General features: G+C 34.7%; 1 protein-coding gene and 2 long non-coding RNA genes across 8 annotated transcripts in view; 2 read left to right on the top strand and 1 right to left on the bottom strand.

The window, feature by feature from the left end:
- The window catches only part of LOC107450698 (monocarboxylate transporter 12), a 77,547-nt gene that overhangs the window by 31,455 nt on the left and 31,389 nt on the right, over positions 1-14,703 (bottom strand). Inside the window, exon 1 of one of the 5 annotated variants that reach the window (XM_087167001.1) lies at positions 1,264-1,401. The exons of 3 other annotated variants lie outside the window; for them this stretch is intronic. The gene's annotated coding sequence lies outside the window, so the exon portion shown is untranslated. Of the gene's footprint in view, positions 1-1,231; positions 1,402-14,703 lie in introns of those variants that run through there. One more of the 5 variants, XM_087167002.1, reaches the window with a different exon arrangement.
- LOC147806697 (uncharacterized) lies at positions 4,164-10,493 on the top strand. Of its 2 annotated transcripts, none has more exons than XR_015435023.1 (3): positions 4,164-4,327; positions 6,083-6,174; positions 9,656-10,493. It is a non-coding gene; the product is annotated as an uncharacterized LOC147806697 (long non-coding RNA). The 2 variants fall into 2 exon arrangements; XR_015435022.1 differs by having other exon boundaries at positions 9,116-10,493.
- Positions 11,468-13,772, top strand: LOC147806696 (uncharacterized). The gene is made up of 2 exons (XR_015435021.1): positions 11,468-12,357; positions 13,313-13,772. It is a non-coding gene; the product is annotated as an uncharacterized LOC147806696 (long non-coding RNA).

The following is a 14,703-nucleotide window of genomic DNA, read 5'->3' as shown; positions in this document are numbered from 1 at the left end:
ATAAGGACCCTCATCTCTAAATGATGGACCGTCGCCAATAGCCCATTGTGCAGCTCTAGTGCGACGTAAATGAACTACAACAATCTAAATGATACAGATATTTTTTAAAGAATTTTTATTGTTATTAAAATTATGAGTCAGCAAAAATAAAAGAAATATAACCGCAAATTTACTAATATTTACTATTCACTTATGCCATACATAACTTAAAGGCATTTTGTAAATAAATAACAAGTGAATATGGTTTAAAGTTACAACAAGTAGAGATTCCCTGATTTCTAGATCAGGCCCTGATAACACAATCATCAATCATTAATTTTGAGTCTCACTTTGATAAACATTCAATATAAATACCTGTAAAATAGTGAGTGAAACAATCAATGTACAATATATAAAATAACCTGAAAAATAATCACTGCAGTATGAAATAAATGCTTAGAAATATTAATACACAATATTTGGGAATCTATGTTAAATATATCTGATGCCATAAATGCCTCTGAGAATATTAGCACATTTTGCTATGAAATGTTTGAGAAATTTTTATATAGTGCTTAAAACTAGGTTTACTTATAAGTAATTACGGAGTACTCAGTCTTTTGAGAAATCAGCTTACGTAACAATTTCACGGATACAAATAATTTATGTACAAAAAACTGATTTATAAATAAATAAATATCAATAGAATGAACAATAAATCTAATTTAGTTTTTCAAATTGTTAACGGTTTGCATAGTTAGGATTGAATAAGTTTAAAAAAAACTGATAAAAGTATTTATAAAATATTATTACCACAGTTGTAAGTATTTAAAGAAAAATCATTTATCGGATTCAGAATTTATTCCATACAGAATCCACAAAAATAATAACAAAAACTACTGAAATTTTATTAAATACCAGATTTTAAGAGCTTTTTTTACTTGGCTTTTTAGTAGAAAATTTGCTTCTGTTTTTAGTAAATAAGTTGTCGTCATAACGCTGTATAAAATTGCCTTTTTATATTTTAGATTACAATATTACTACCAGAGAATTAGAAAATTAAAACCAACCCTGAATGGTGATTTAAGAAACACATAATGAAAATGAATAACAATGAATGATTTCAAGGTTAAAAAAAAAAGAAATCTGTCAGTTTAATGAATGAAAATTATCACCTCAAATACTCAATTATAAATATCTATTAAAAGTAATATTTTTAATGAATGTAATCTTTTATGACATAAATACATACAAGTATGAACATTAAAATGTATTTTTTCGTACTTTAGCTGACGCAATAGTCAATTGTTTTTCTGATAGAAATTATTACTTAAGAACTCTCTTGTGCCTTTGTAGATCTTAAATAGGTTTTCGTAGCTTTTACTTTGCTAAAAGAACGGTGCAAAACATGTAATGGGGTTGTTAACAAAATACTTAAATTATCCACAAGTTTGACAAAATATCTTTTAACTTGTTGCAATCGAGCACTCTACAGTAGAACTGTTCAACGAGGACCGATGCGGCACACCCTCAGTCCCTCCCCCTCTCACTAACCGCTGCCAGAAATGGAAGACTTCGGTGATCTACTGGGAACCGTGTCTTACGATCATTACCTCTGTAAGACAAATAAAACATGCAGAGATAGACTCTGAACATATCCCGATGTGTCCAGTTAACTTGCGACCTCATGTAACCTTGCTTTCTTTTGAGGAAGCAGTATATTAAATTTTTTTGTAATTCATTTACGTCGCACTGGAGCTGCACAATGGGCTATTGGCGACTGTATGGAAAACCATTTTGATCATCTGCAGAGGGGATGGCACCTCCGCTTCGGTATCCCGACGACCTGTTGTTGTTGTTGTTAATTTACGTCGCACTAGAGCTGCACAATGGGCTATAGGCGACGGTCTGGGAAACATCCCGGAGGATGATCCGAAGACATGTCATCTCAATTTTGATCCTCTGCGGAGGGGATGGTACAACCGCTTCGGTAGCCCGACGACCTGCGCGCTAAGTCGAGCACCCCGACGACCTGCAAGCGAAGTCGAGCACTTTACGATAGAACAGTTTAACGAGGACCCATACCGCACACCCTCAGTCCCTACGCAGACTGATCCAAGTGGTTACCCATCCGCAAACTGACAGCAGCCAGTGATGCTTGACTTCGATAATCTACTGGGAGCCGTGTCTCAAAGATCGGTCCACTGCGGGACATTTTTTTTTCGTCTCCCTTTCTTAAAAATATATATATATATATATATATATATATATATATATATATATATATATATATATATATATATATATATATATATATATATATATATATATATATATATATATATATATATATATATATATATATATATATATATATATATATATATATATATATATATATATATATATGAATAAATTGTAAATAAGGCAATAAAAAACTAAATTTTAAGTATTTTAAATGCTTTGAAAAAAATTACATACTAACATTTAAGAAATTTTGGTGCTTTAAAATTTCCTTTTTCCAATTTATTTATTCCTAAATATTTTTATTTCGATGTATTTTTATTTCTTTATATACAGCACACGGCACCCTGTTGGAGTTGTGTTCACCGACTTTCAGAGGGTGTGCCACTTCCTCCGTTGTACCGATAAAAGATAGTGGATTCAAGTAATGATCAAATCATAGCAGAAACCAGTATTGAACCAATGATAGCGAGTTCGAGAACTGGTAAAAATCAGTGGATTCTAGTACCGATAAAAAAAATGAGTTCGAGTACTGATTAAATGATAGAGGGTTCAAGTACCGATAAAAAAGATTGCGGGTTGGAGAATTGTTCAAAAGAGAGTGGGCTTGAAAGCTCTTCAAATGATATCCGTATCGAGTACTGATAAAAAAGAGAGTGGGTACGAATATTGAAAACAAAAGGAAGTTGGTTGGAAAAATATTCGATAGATCGATAGAAAATATTCGATAGATGGATTCGATAGATGGGGTCGATAGGTGGCTCATAAGTCATTTGTCAAAATTTAAGAACAAATAGTACACATAAGGACATTACAGAGAGACTAGGTTAACGGTGAGACTTGAACCCGCTATCTCTACGTAACAGATCCCGCTCTGTCACGGAGTTCAGTTGGTGAAGAGGATCTAATATGATTCTCAATTTTATCCTCTGAATCTTGAGAGAGATTAGTTTAAATTATAGATACATAGCGAAAGTAGCATAACAGAGAAAAATTCAGCTATTAAGGATTAAAAAAACAAGTTATTTATCGTCTGGTTTTCAATGGGAAGAGCCACCAACAACAAATGTGGTGTACCAATAACTTTTGAGAGCATCAAATAACGTAAGGTACTCATTAGATAAAAAATACCATCAGATAGATAGGTAGGTATTTTATTTACGTCGCACTAGAGCTGCACGATGAGCTATTGGCGACGGTCTGAGAAGCATCTCTGAGGATGATCCGAAGACATGCCATCACAATTTTTGTGAGGCCACTGCCTGAATCCAGACATAGATCTGAAGAGGAAGGACATTTCTCCAAATCCCTGTACTGCTCGGCCACCCACCACAGGATTTTTGATTCCGCAGATTTTACGATCACGTATATCGCATTGACTCGATGGGTCTCAGTGGAGTCCAGGATCGAACCACGGCCCTTCCGAACCAGAGTCCGATTCTCTAAACACTAGGCTACCACGGCCCCCATCAGAGATAGTTCTAGTTGTAGTTTATGTGTTGTTGTTGTTGTTAATTTACGTCGCACTAGAGCTGCACAATGGGCTATTGGCGACGGTCTGGGAAGCATCTCTGAGGATGATCCGAAGACATGCTATCTCTATTTTAATCTTTTGCAGAGGGGATGGCGACCCCTCTTGGGTAGCTCGACGCACGCTACGGCAGAACAGTTTCACGAGGACCCATACAGCACAAACTGATCCAAGTGGTCACCCATACACACACTGACCGCAGCCAGTGATGCTTGACTTCGGTGATATGCTGGGAATCGTGTCTTAATGATCAGTCCACTGTGAGAACCCATCAGAAATAGAAAAATCCTTTCCGGTCAAGGAGGCCTGCTAAAGAGAAAAATGGTTCTTGTGACAAAAATGAACAGTCGGATGCGATCCCAAGCATCCACCCTCTTTTATAAAAAGAGCAACACTCGCTCTCGTTCTTTACCCAATCTGTCCTATGTGAGTTCCCGTCATGGGATATTTAGGTCTCAGATGACCAGTTCTTCAATAACACCGAACGACTCGTTCTTTAGCCACGTATTTATGTTCGTACAAAGAAGTTAAAATTGTGGGATATACCTTCTGTTGTTGGTTCAATATTAACAGGTAAGTTTACTTTCGTTCTTATATAATCAGCAATATTTTTTGTATGAAATTATTTTAAAATAGAAAAGTTCATATTCATATCAACTTCATAGTCGTTGAATAAGTCTTAGTAACTCTAAAATAAATAATTTTAATTTCAAATGAAACAAAATTTCACTAAATCTTTAATTCTTTTAAACAAGGAGTTTTAAATAGCATTTAGATGCTTAAAGCATCCAGACACGTTGGTTAAAATGTGTACGTAATATTCGCTTGAATAACCTTTTCCGGTGTAGCGTAAAGTCTAGTAAAACTGATTTAACACATTTTACATGCCTTCTTTAAATGTAAAACTAATTGCTTGTAAACATTAAGTAACCACTACTCCTTAAACAATAAGTGTATAAAGTATCATTTAAAAAGTTTTGTCTAATGTTTCATTTGCTAATTTCTTGCTTCATGTGTAATGTTTGATTCGAAATTTTCAACCAAAATTTGTTGTTCGGTAAAAGGTAAACATGATAAGCGTCCAAAATTTGCCATTTTGATTTGAAAGATAATTTAAATAAATGCATTCGAATTCTTGTTATTAGATCGAACTATGAATTTACACCAGAGTTTTTGTAGTGAACTAAAATTGTTCCTATTATTGAAAATTCGACTTATTAAACTCTTATGTTCCATTTTCTTTCATGCAGTTCTTTTTGTTGCAGAGTTTTGATTCCTTATTTTACATGCAAAATGTTTAGAAATGTTTGGAATGTTGGAATTGTTCAAATTAAAATATTAATTAATACAAAGTAGATCTTTGTTAGAGATCACATATTTGGTTTCTAGTAATTTTCTTTCTTATTTGGAATCTTACAATTGAAACTTGTAGTGTATCTACCACTAAAAAAATATAAATCCAATTCACTAGTATACAAGACATGTAAACTCTATGTTGTGGTACCTGACAGTTGACATTGTTGTTAACTACTTACTCTCCACATTGGTGACCCGGACGTATTGTGAACACTCCTACCTTAACAGGAACTCCCCCTACGAACAATTTCAGACCTGCTCATCAGTTTATTCAATAGTTTCCTTGTTATAACTATCTCAAATATAATGGCTAAGCGATAGTTTGTAGTAAATTCCAACCGCTTTCTGATTCCTATTCAAATTTTTAAATTAAATTTTCAAATTTGTGCTCTCCGGCTATCATCGTTTTATGTTTTTCTCGATGATGTAAGCAAAATATATAGTTAATATATAACCCAAAAAAATGTGTCTTGTTGCGAAATTTTGGACACTTTCAAATTTGCTAGTGTACTCAAATAATAATTACAACTTTGACTTGGAAGAAATTTCCCTATTTTCCTAACCATAATCATCATCATAATTGGCCAGACAGCCCAATGTGGGCCAATGCCTTCCTCTGAGGATTTCTCCATAATGACTTCCGATTTATCTTTGATCCGCAATTCTTTTCATTAATTGTAAGAATCCACCGAGTCAGTCCATCTTAACCGCGGCCTTCCCTGCTTTCTGGTTCCAGTGGGTTTAAAAAGCAGCATCTATTTTAGTTTCCTGACCGCTATGAATAAAATGTACTGCCCACAAAATATATATCCATATTGAATTTGCAATCTACTTAAATTTTTCTAAACTTTATGCAAAGTTCATGTGCTATTCTCCTTTACGATTCTCCAATATATTTTTAATCAATGTATTATATATATATTGGCGACTAGTTTCTTTAAAAGTAACGTTACTCTTTGTTGCTTCTTTCAGGATTTCTGACTGGATTTGTCTAATTACGAATGGAGTTTCTTTTTCCTGATTATAAAACTACCAATGCTTGTGGAATCTCTATGAAAACAAAGGTGAGCATTTTCTTGTGTTTTCCATTAATGAAGATTTGTTTTAATCTTTAAATATTTCTTTACTCTTTGAGACTAAGCATTTGTAAACGTTAAACTTTAAGAATTTCCTCTCGAAAACGCAATTTGTTTTGGTTGGGAACACAAAGAAATAAAAGAAATAAGCGTACAGTGTAAAAACTGATGCACTATTTTTCTAAATTAGATGTTAAAAACATAAACAATCTTATAAAGAAACTTTTTTCACAATAATACCGAATCTAGCTTTCAGGAATTTATAGGCTCTAATAATCTAACTGTTTATAAATCTGAAATTTTTATAATGGTAGAAGCTTACTCTAGTCTCTCGCTCATTCACACCATACATTAAATACTCTTTTTTTTTTTTGAACGTCGATACACTTTGTGTGAAAACTATAGGTTGCATGTTGGTTGTCTTCAACACTGCTATGAATTTAGATAGAAACTAATATTCGCCGCTAAAAAGTATTTTTAGTTGTAAAATCAGGATTTGAATTTTCGTTTTGAGACTTAAGAACTTTCAAATTTTGTTTCTGGTTTGAATTTTTTTTTATGCATCGGGCGATCCATTCAAAAACGGTGACTCACTCATTGATGAAGCTTATTTAACCGAAGATAATTCCCAGCAAATTTTTTATTTTGTAGTCTAAAATTTCGAATTGTAAGACAAAGTAACACCCAAAACTGATAAAATTTAAGCAACAGCAATCAAATAGTTAGTCAGAAGTGAAAAATTAAGCTTTTTCATAAATTTTATTATTCAAACCGATTCTGTCATTGAAAATCGCATGATTTAAAGAGTAAAAATTATTCTGTACATTATGTTCGTCCAACAAACTCCGTATTGTCATACTCTTGGTTCAATACAATTATTCACAAATGATTCTATCGGGGGAAACAACCGAGCGGTCTTTAACAGAATTAAAACTGAGATTTAGTGCAATTTGGAATAAGAAAGGACAGTTAAATAGCAATTTATTAAACTCAAATTTTTTTAAGTACATCAAAAACAAATTAAAACCTCTTTGACAAAAGCTACGTTTTTTCAAGGTTTCGATTTTTGCGGGTGTCTTAAGTTTCATTCTTGTTTTCGACAGACTCGCTAAATTTTAAGTTACTTCCAATTTCATTATTTTCTAGTTTGCAGTCTCGGATTTTAAGTTAGAATACGATGTTTTTAATGTCTTCACCTTTTGTTTTATGATGGGAATTTTCTGCAAACTATATTCTCACCAGTATTTCATTGAAATTCTCAAATGTAATGATTAAGGGTTTCTACTATTTGGTAGAATTTTAACTTTAAATTTACACTGGATTCTTTTAACCACGCTGAAAACTGGTGTACTAACTCTCCGAACTTAATGTTGAACAACTAAAAATAGTGCGAAGAACACCAAACTGAGCCTTAACCAAATCGAGCCTTCATACAAAATTTAAACGGTGTTGATCGAAAAAGGGGAAAACTTTAGTTTTCGGTTCTGTTAAACTTAATTCTAAATAATCTTAATGTTCTCTTGACACAACGCCTTTGTATGGTTTTTCAAACAAATGTTATTTAAAGAGTCACTATTTATATGGAATCTAAATTGAATGTTTTTCACTTTAATCAGATTGTCTCTTAAAGTAACTTTATTGAATCCTGTGTGTACTTATTTTACGGTAAATATAAATGTTTGCTCTACTGAGTACCAAAAGTGGTGGCAGATACTTTACACAAAGTAATTAATTAAAAACTTGTTGTTTCACAATGTTCTGGAATTGTTCTTTGTTCTACAACACTTGTTATTAAGCGGTTGCCGCCATTTTTTGGGTTACACGCAAACTTTTTGCCCTGCCATTAAATGAGGAATTCAATTTTACAAATCTTCCACAGGAAGCAGATTTAAAGCGATGAATTTTGTAAAATAAGTCAAGGTAAATGGTCCCGTAAATTTTATGAAAACAAACTATAAAATTTTTAATAAATTGATTAAATTCTATTTCAACAAATGTTATTAATAGAAACTAGTAAAATTATCAAATAAAATGCATAAGATACAATACGATAGTAATTAGCAGGGGTGCTAATTATGTGCTCTATTTCTCCGCTAATTAACTCTTCAAGTCTTCAATGTCTCTGCTTTCGTATGTAGTTGGTTTGGGGTCGTGACTTTTATTGCGCCCATCAATCCTCAATACTTAGCAATTCTATCTACTATAAATGAAATTTTTATAGAAATACAGAGTTCTGATGGTTTAAAAGCAATTTTTTATTTTACACGAGAATACTACGGTTCGAATGTAAAAAGAGTATCTTTTGTAGATTTCGAGAAAATTGCCTTGACAACTATTTTCTATTACAGAACCCTAAAATAGAATTTGAAAAACTGGTAAAACTAAATTTAATTTCTAAATTTGCTTTTCATTTGCAGGCTTCGCCTCCCAAACACCCGTTATTAACAGGAGAATTTTAATTTATTAAAATTAAAAGATCAAATGTTTTTAATGTATCCACTGATTTAGTTCCTGATTCTGTTTGGGATAGAACTTAAATCAGTCTTTTAGCTCTGTTACTCTTGCAACATGCAAGACTTTTTAATTTTCGGCAGCATTAAATTTTCGGGTAGATTATTTGGTACTAAGTAGTGCTGCTAGTCAAGAATGTCTTACTTTTGCCATTATTTCAACAGCATGTTTTGTAAGTTTTAAATAACTTACCAAAAATGTAAATATCGTAATCGACTATTTAAAAATCGTAAAACTGATATTTATAAATATTTTTATGAAATGTTTAGTATGCTAATATAAAATTACTTAATAAAGGATCATAAATTTAACGAAGTGTTTAAGCGCAGAGCATTTCAAAACACTTAAGTAAAGATTATACATAGATTGAAACAGAATAACAAGGAATTTACAGATAATTTTTAATATTTAATTGCAGCCAGACTATTGTTCCCCGGATGCCTGAATTTCACAGCATGTAATGAAAGAGCAGCCTGACTATTGCTCCCCGGATGCCTGAATTTCACAGCATGTAATGAAAGAGCAGCCTGACTATTGCTCCCCGGATGCCTGAATTTCACAGCATGTAATGAAAGAGCAGCCTGACTATTGCTCCCCGGATGCCTGAATTTCACAGCATGTAATGAAAGAGCAGCCTGACTATTGCTCCCCGGATGCCTGAATTTCACAGCATGTAATGAAAGAGCAGCCTGACTATTGCTCCCCGGATGCCTGAATTTTACAGCATGTAATGAAAGAGCAGCCTGACTATTGCTCCCCGGATGCCTGAATTTCACAGCATGTAATGAAAGAGCAGCCTGACTATTGCTCCCCGGATGCCTGAATTTCACAGCATGTAATGAAAGAGCAGCCTGACTATTGCTCCCCGGATGCCTGAATTTTACAGCATGTAATGAAAGAGCAGCCTGACTATTGCTCCCCGGATGCCTGAATTTCACAGCATGTAATGAAAGAGCAGCCTGACTATTGCTCACCGGATGCCTGAATTTCACAGCATGTAATGAAAGAGCAGCCTGACTATTGCTCACCGGATGCCTGAATTTCACAGCATGTAATGAAAGAGCAGCCTGACTATTGCTCACCGGATGCCTGAATTTCACAGCATGTAATGAAAGAGCAGCCTGACTATTGCTCACCGGATGCCTGAATTTCACAGCATGTAATGAAAGAGCAGCCTGACTATTGCTCCCCGGATGCCTGAATTTCACAGCATGTAATGAAAGAGCAGCCTGACTATTGCTCCCCGGATGCCTGAATTTCACAGCATGTAATGAAAGAGCAGCCTGACTATTGCTCCCCGGATGCCTGAATTTCACAGCATGTAATGAAAGAGCAGCCTGACTATTGCTCCCCGGATGCCTGAATTTCACAGCATGTAATGAAAGAGCAGCCTGACTATTGCTCCCCGGATGCCTGAATTTCACAGCATGTAATGAAAGAGCAGCCTGACTATTGCTCCCCGGATGCCTGAATTTCACAGCATGTAATGAAAGAGCAGCCTGACTATTGCTCCCCGGATGCCTGAATTTCACAGCATGTAATGAAAGAGCAGCCTGACTATTGCTCACCGGATGCCTGAATTTCACAGCATGTAATGAAAGAGCAGCCTGACTATTGCTCACCGGATGCCTAAATTTCACAGCATGTAATGAAAGAGCAGCCTGACTATTGCTCCCCGGATGCCTGAATTTCACAGCATGTAATGAAAGAGCAGCCTGACTATTGCTCCCCGGATGCCTGAATTTCACAGCATGTAATGAAAGAGCAGCCTGACTATTGCTCCCCGGATGCCTGAATTTCACAGCATGTAATGCTCACCGGATGCCTGAATTTCACAGCATGTAATGAAAGAGCAGCCTGACTATTGCTCACCGGATGCCTGAATTTCACAGCATGTAATGAAAGAGCAGCCTGACTATTGCTCTCCGGATGCCTGAATTTCACAGCATGTAATGAAAGAGCAGCCTGACTATTGCTCACCGGATGCCTGAATTTCACAGCATGTAATGAAAGAGCAGCCTGACTATTGCTCCCCGGATGCCTGAATTTCACAGCATGTAATGAAAGAGCAGCCTGACTATTGCTCCCCGGATGCCTGAATTTCACAGCATGTAATGAAAGAGCAGCCTGACTATTGCTCCCCGGATGCCTGAATTTCACAGCATGTAATGAAAGAGCAGCCTGACTATTGCTCACCGGATGCCTGAATTTCACAGCATGTAATGAAAGAGCAGCCTGATTATTGCTCCCCGGATGCCTGAATTTCGCAGCATGTAATGAAAGAGCAGCCTGACTATTGCTCCCCGGATGCCTGAATTTCACAGCATGTAATGAAAGAGCAGCCTGACTATTGCTCCCCGGATGCCTGAATTTCACAGCATGTAATGAAAGAGCACCCTGACTATTGCTCCCCGGATGCCTGAATTTCACAGCATGTAATGAAAGAGCAGCCTGACTATTGCTCCCCGGATGCCTGAATTTCACAGCATGTAATGAAAGAGCAGCCTGACTATTGCTCCCCGGATGCCTGAATTTCACAGCATGTAATGAAAGAGCAGCCTGACTATTGCTCACCGGATGCCTGAATTTCACAGCATGTAATGCTCACCGGATGCCTGAATTTCACAGCATGTAATGAAAGAGCAGCCTGACTATTGCTCCCCGGATGCCTGAATTTCACAGCATGTAATGCTCACCGGATGCCTGAATTTCACAGCATGTAATGAAAGAGCAGCCTGACTATTGCTCACCGGATGCCTGAATTTCACAGCATGTAATGAAAGAGCAGCCTGACTATTGCTCTCCGGATGCCTGAATTTCACAGCATGTAATGAAAGAGCAGCCTGACTATTGCTCACCGGATGCCTGAATTTCACAGCATGTAATGAAAGAGCAGCCTGACTATTGCTCCCCGGATGCCTGAATTTCACAGCATGTAATGAAAGAGCAGCCTGACTATTGCTCCCCGGATGCCTGAATTTCACAGCATGTAATGAAAGAGCAGCCTGACTATTGCTCCCCGGATGCCTGAATTTCACAGCATGTAATGAAAGAGCAGCCTGACTATTGCTCACCGGATGCCTGAATTTCACAGCATGTAATGAAAGAGCAGCCTGATTATTGCTCCCCGGATGCCTGAATTTCGCAGCATGTAATGAAAGAGCAGCCTGACTATTGCTCCCCGGATGCCTGAATTTCACAGCATGTAATGAAAGAGCAGCCTGACTATTGCTCCCCGGATGCCTGAATTTCACAGCATGTAATGAAAGAGCACCCTGACTATTGCTCCCCGGATGCCTGAATTTCACAGCATGTAATGAAAGAGCAGCCTGACTATTGCTCCCCGGATGCCTGAATTTCACAGCATGTAATGAAAGAGCAGCCTGACTATTGCTCCCCGGATGCCTGAATTTCACAGCATGTAATGAAAGAGCAGCCTGACTATTGCTCACCGGATGCCTGAATTTCACAGCATGTAATGAAAGAGCAGCCTGATTATTGCTCCCCGGATGCCTGAATTTCGCAGCATGGAATGAAAGAGCAGCCTGACTATTGCTCCCCGGATGCCTGAATTTCACAGCATGTAATGAAAGAGCAGCCTGACTATTGCTCCCCGGATGCCTGAATTTCACAGTATGAGATGAATTTGCAGCCTTACTGGTGTGTATGTTAGCTGTATTTTATTCTGTAAAATATTTGTTTAGTTAAGTACTTTAGGCGCAAACTCTTATTTTTGGACATCAATTACTAAGCTCTATAAGTTACTCTGCAAATAGTATATTTTCAGTGTATTTTTCATAAAATAAACAATTTGACAGATTTTCAAAAATTGCTTGCATGAGTCTTGAATTTTATGGCAAGCTTTATTTAATTTTTTATCTTAAAAAACTTTTACTAGAAATTTTTGCGCATTCTAAAATATATATTTTAAACTGTGTAATAAAACTACGTAGTTTTTGAATTTATTAAATTTAAGACACTAATCTATATTTGAAAGTGGAAGTCAGTTTTTTTTCTTTGCTTTTTACGGAAATCTGACTTTTAAGATTGTTTTAATGAAAGTTAAACAAAATCTGGCTAAAGACAAGTCTTTACAACTGTTTTGTGCACGCAAAACTTTTTTACTTTACCTTTTACTCTACCATCGTGTATATGAAATCACGATAGCCCAGATACAAATTCTTATTCTGTTCAAATTCTGTTTGACTATGTCTTCTGAATTTCGAGTTTCTGTTAGTAATTTTTTAAAGTATAATATATAATACAATATTTTAAATCTAGTTACGTCTCAAACTTTAACTGTTAAACTTGTGTTAAATTTAAATATTTGTTTTTTCAAAGTACTATATCTTAAAGTTTCAAATGAATATTAATTATTGAACTTGAATTTCATGTCAGTTGAAAAAATTTTCTCACTAAAACATAAATTTAAATCAATTTACATTGACGGGTTAATTCCAGAGCCATTTTAGTTTCAGTTTAAAATTTCTTTTTTTAAGATTAGTTTGCAACGAAAGTTTTAAACTGTTACCACTCCAGTAATTTTTGAAAGAAATTTGTCAAAGTATTTACTCATTTTATCTCTAATTATGAAAGTGTGTTTTTGTTTTTTCAGAATTATTACCGTCCTCACTTCTATAGGAATGAACACCCATAGTTCATTGCATGAAAAGGAGCGTGGAATGCAACAAATTGAAATAGAACTTTATACAGGTCAAGAACTTTTTATATTATGTGGAATGTTCCTAATTTGTACACTTACCGTATTAATTGCCTACACATGTTAATCTTGACTCATGCAAATATTTTAGATCGTTGATATTAGTTTCAATCTTACTTTTCTAATAAATAGCCTTAAGAATTCTTTTCAAGCAAGATATAATTAAAAATATTTCAATTAAATTTTGATTACAGTATTCCTAAACTCTATAGAAAGTCAAGGAGCAAACAGATGCTCATAAATTTTAACTTTTTATTTTTAAACATTTTCTTTAATGTGTCAAATTACAAGATTCCAATAAATATTGGTAAAAGCAAATACTGTTAGATGCAAAAATATCATTTTATAATAAAAATATAGGGCATATGGAGAACATCTCTAAGTACGCTAATTCCCTCATCAAAATTCATGAAAAACTTCTTTCCTTACCCGAAATTTGAATTGATTTAAGATTATATGGGACGTTTTATGAAGTCATCGAGAAGAATGTAAGATTTTAACTCTGCTCAGATCTTTTGTCCTTCAAGTTATCCTTTGCGCTATTATAATTTAAAACATCGGACGATCACTCAGTCTTCGGAATTGCTTAATTAAGTGTTAATTTCGCCAAACTTATCCAAATTTAGATTGCTGACACAAAAATTAGAAGCAACTAGCGTTCTTATTGTGAAAGTAATAAAATTGAGTGCTTTCAAATAAAAACATTCATTGTAATTCTTTATTAGCGTTTTTTTTTCTTGACTTCCAAGTTAATTGTTTTCAGAATCACACCCTTTTTAATTCAATTAATAATTAAATTTAAAATGTCAAGCAATTCTAAAAGTTTTTGCTGGAAATTTTGGTATTTTTATAGATGCACAACAGACTAAAAATACTTTTAAATTTATATTTAATAATTCAGAAGTATCTGATTTTGAATATCAGAAACTGGACTTATATTTACGTCGTTCGGTACCAAGTTTTTAGAACGAATATTTAATTAAACAGTTTTAGGGCATTTATAATACATAAAATTTTTCTGCTTTCACAGTAAACCTGCTTTTCAGTTAGGAAAAAAATGGACTTATGACTCTTTATTTTACTAAATTCTAAAAACCCTAAGGCGAAAGTGAGGGGGGGGACTATATGAATGTAAAAACCCAAATAGGATTTTTGCTTTTAAGCTTAATTATATAAAGTTTTTAATAGTCTACGTGCTCTAATTAAAATGAGTTGAGAAAACAAATTCAAAAATAAGTACTTCTAAAGAATTGTTCTTGCGTGATTCAGCTTAAATCTAAAGATTT

Source organism: Parasteatoda tepidariorum, chromosome 7, assembly GCF_982258835.1.
Source record: "Parasteatoda tepidariorum strain Cologne lab strain chromosome 7, Ptep-v5.0, whole genome shotgun sequence".
Taxonomy (NCBI): Eukaryota; Metazoa; Arthropoda; class Arachnida; order Araneae; family Theridiidae; genus Parasteatoda; species Parasteatoda tepidariorum.
The sequence above is the reverse complement of the archived record's forward strand: the minus strand, read 5'-3'. Positions and strand labels throughout refer to the sequence as shown.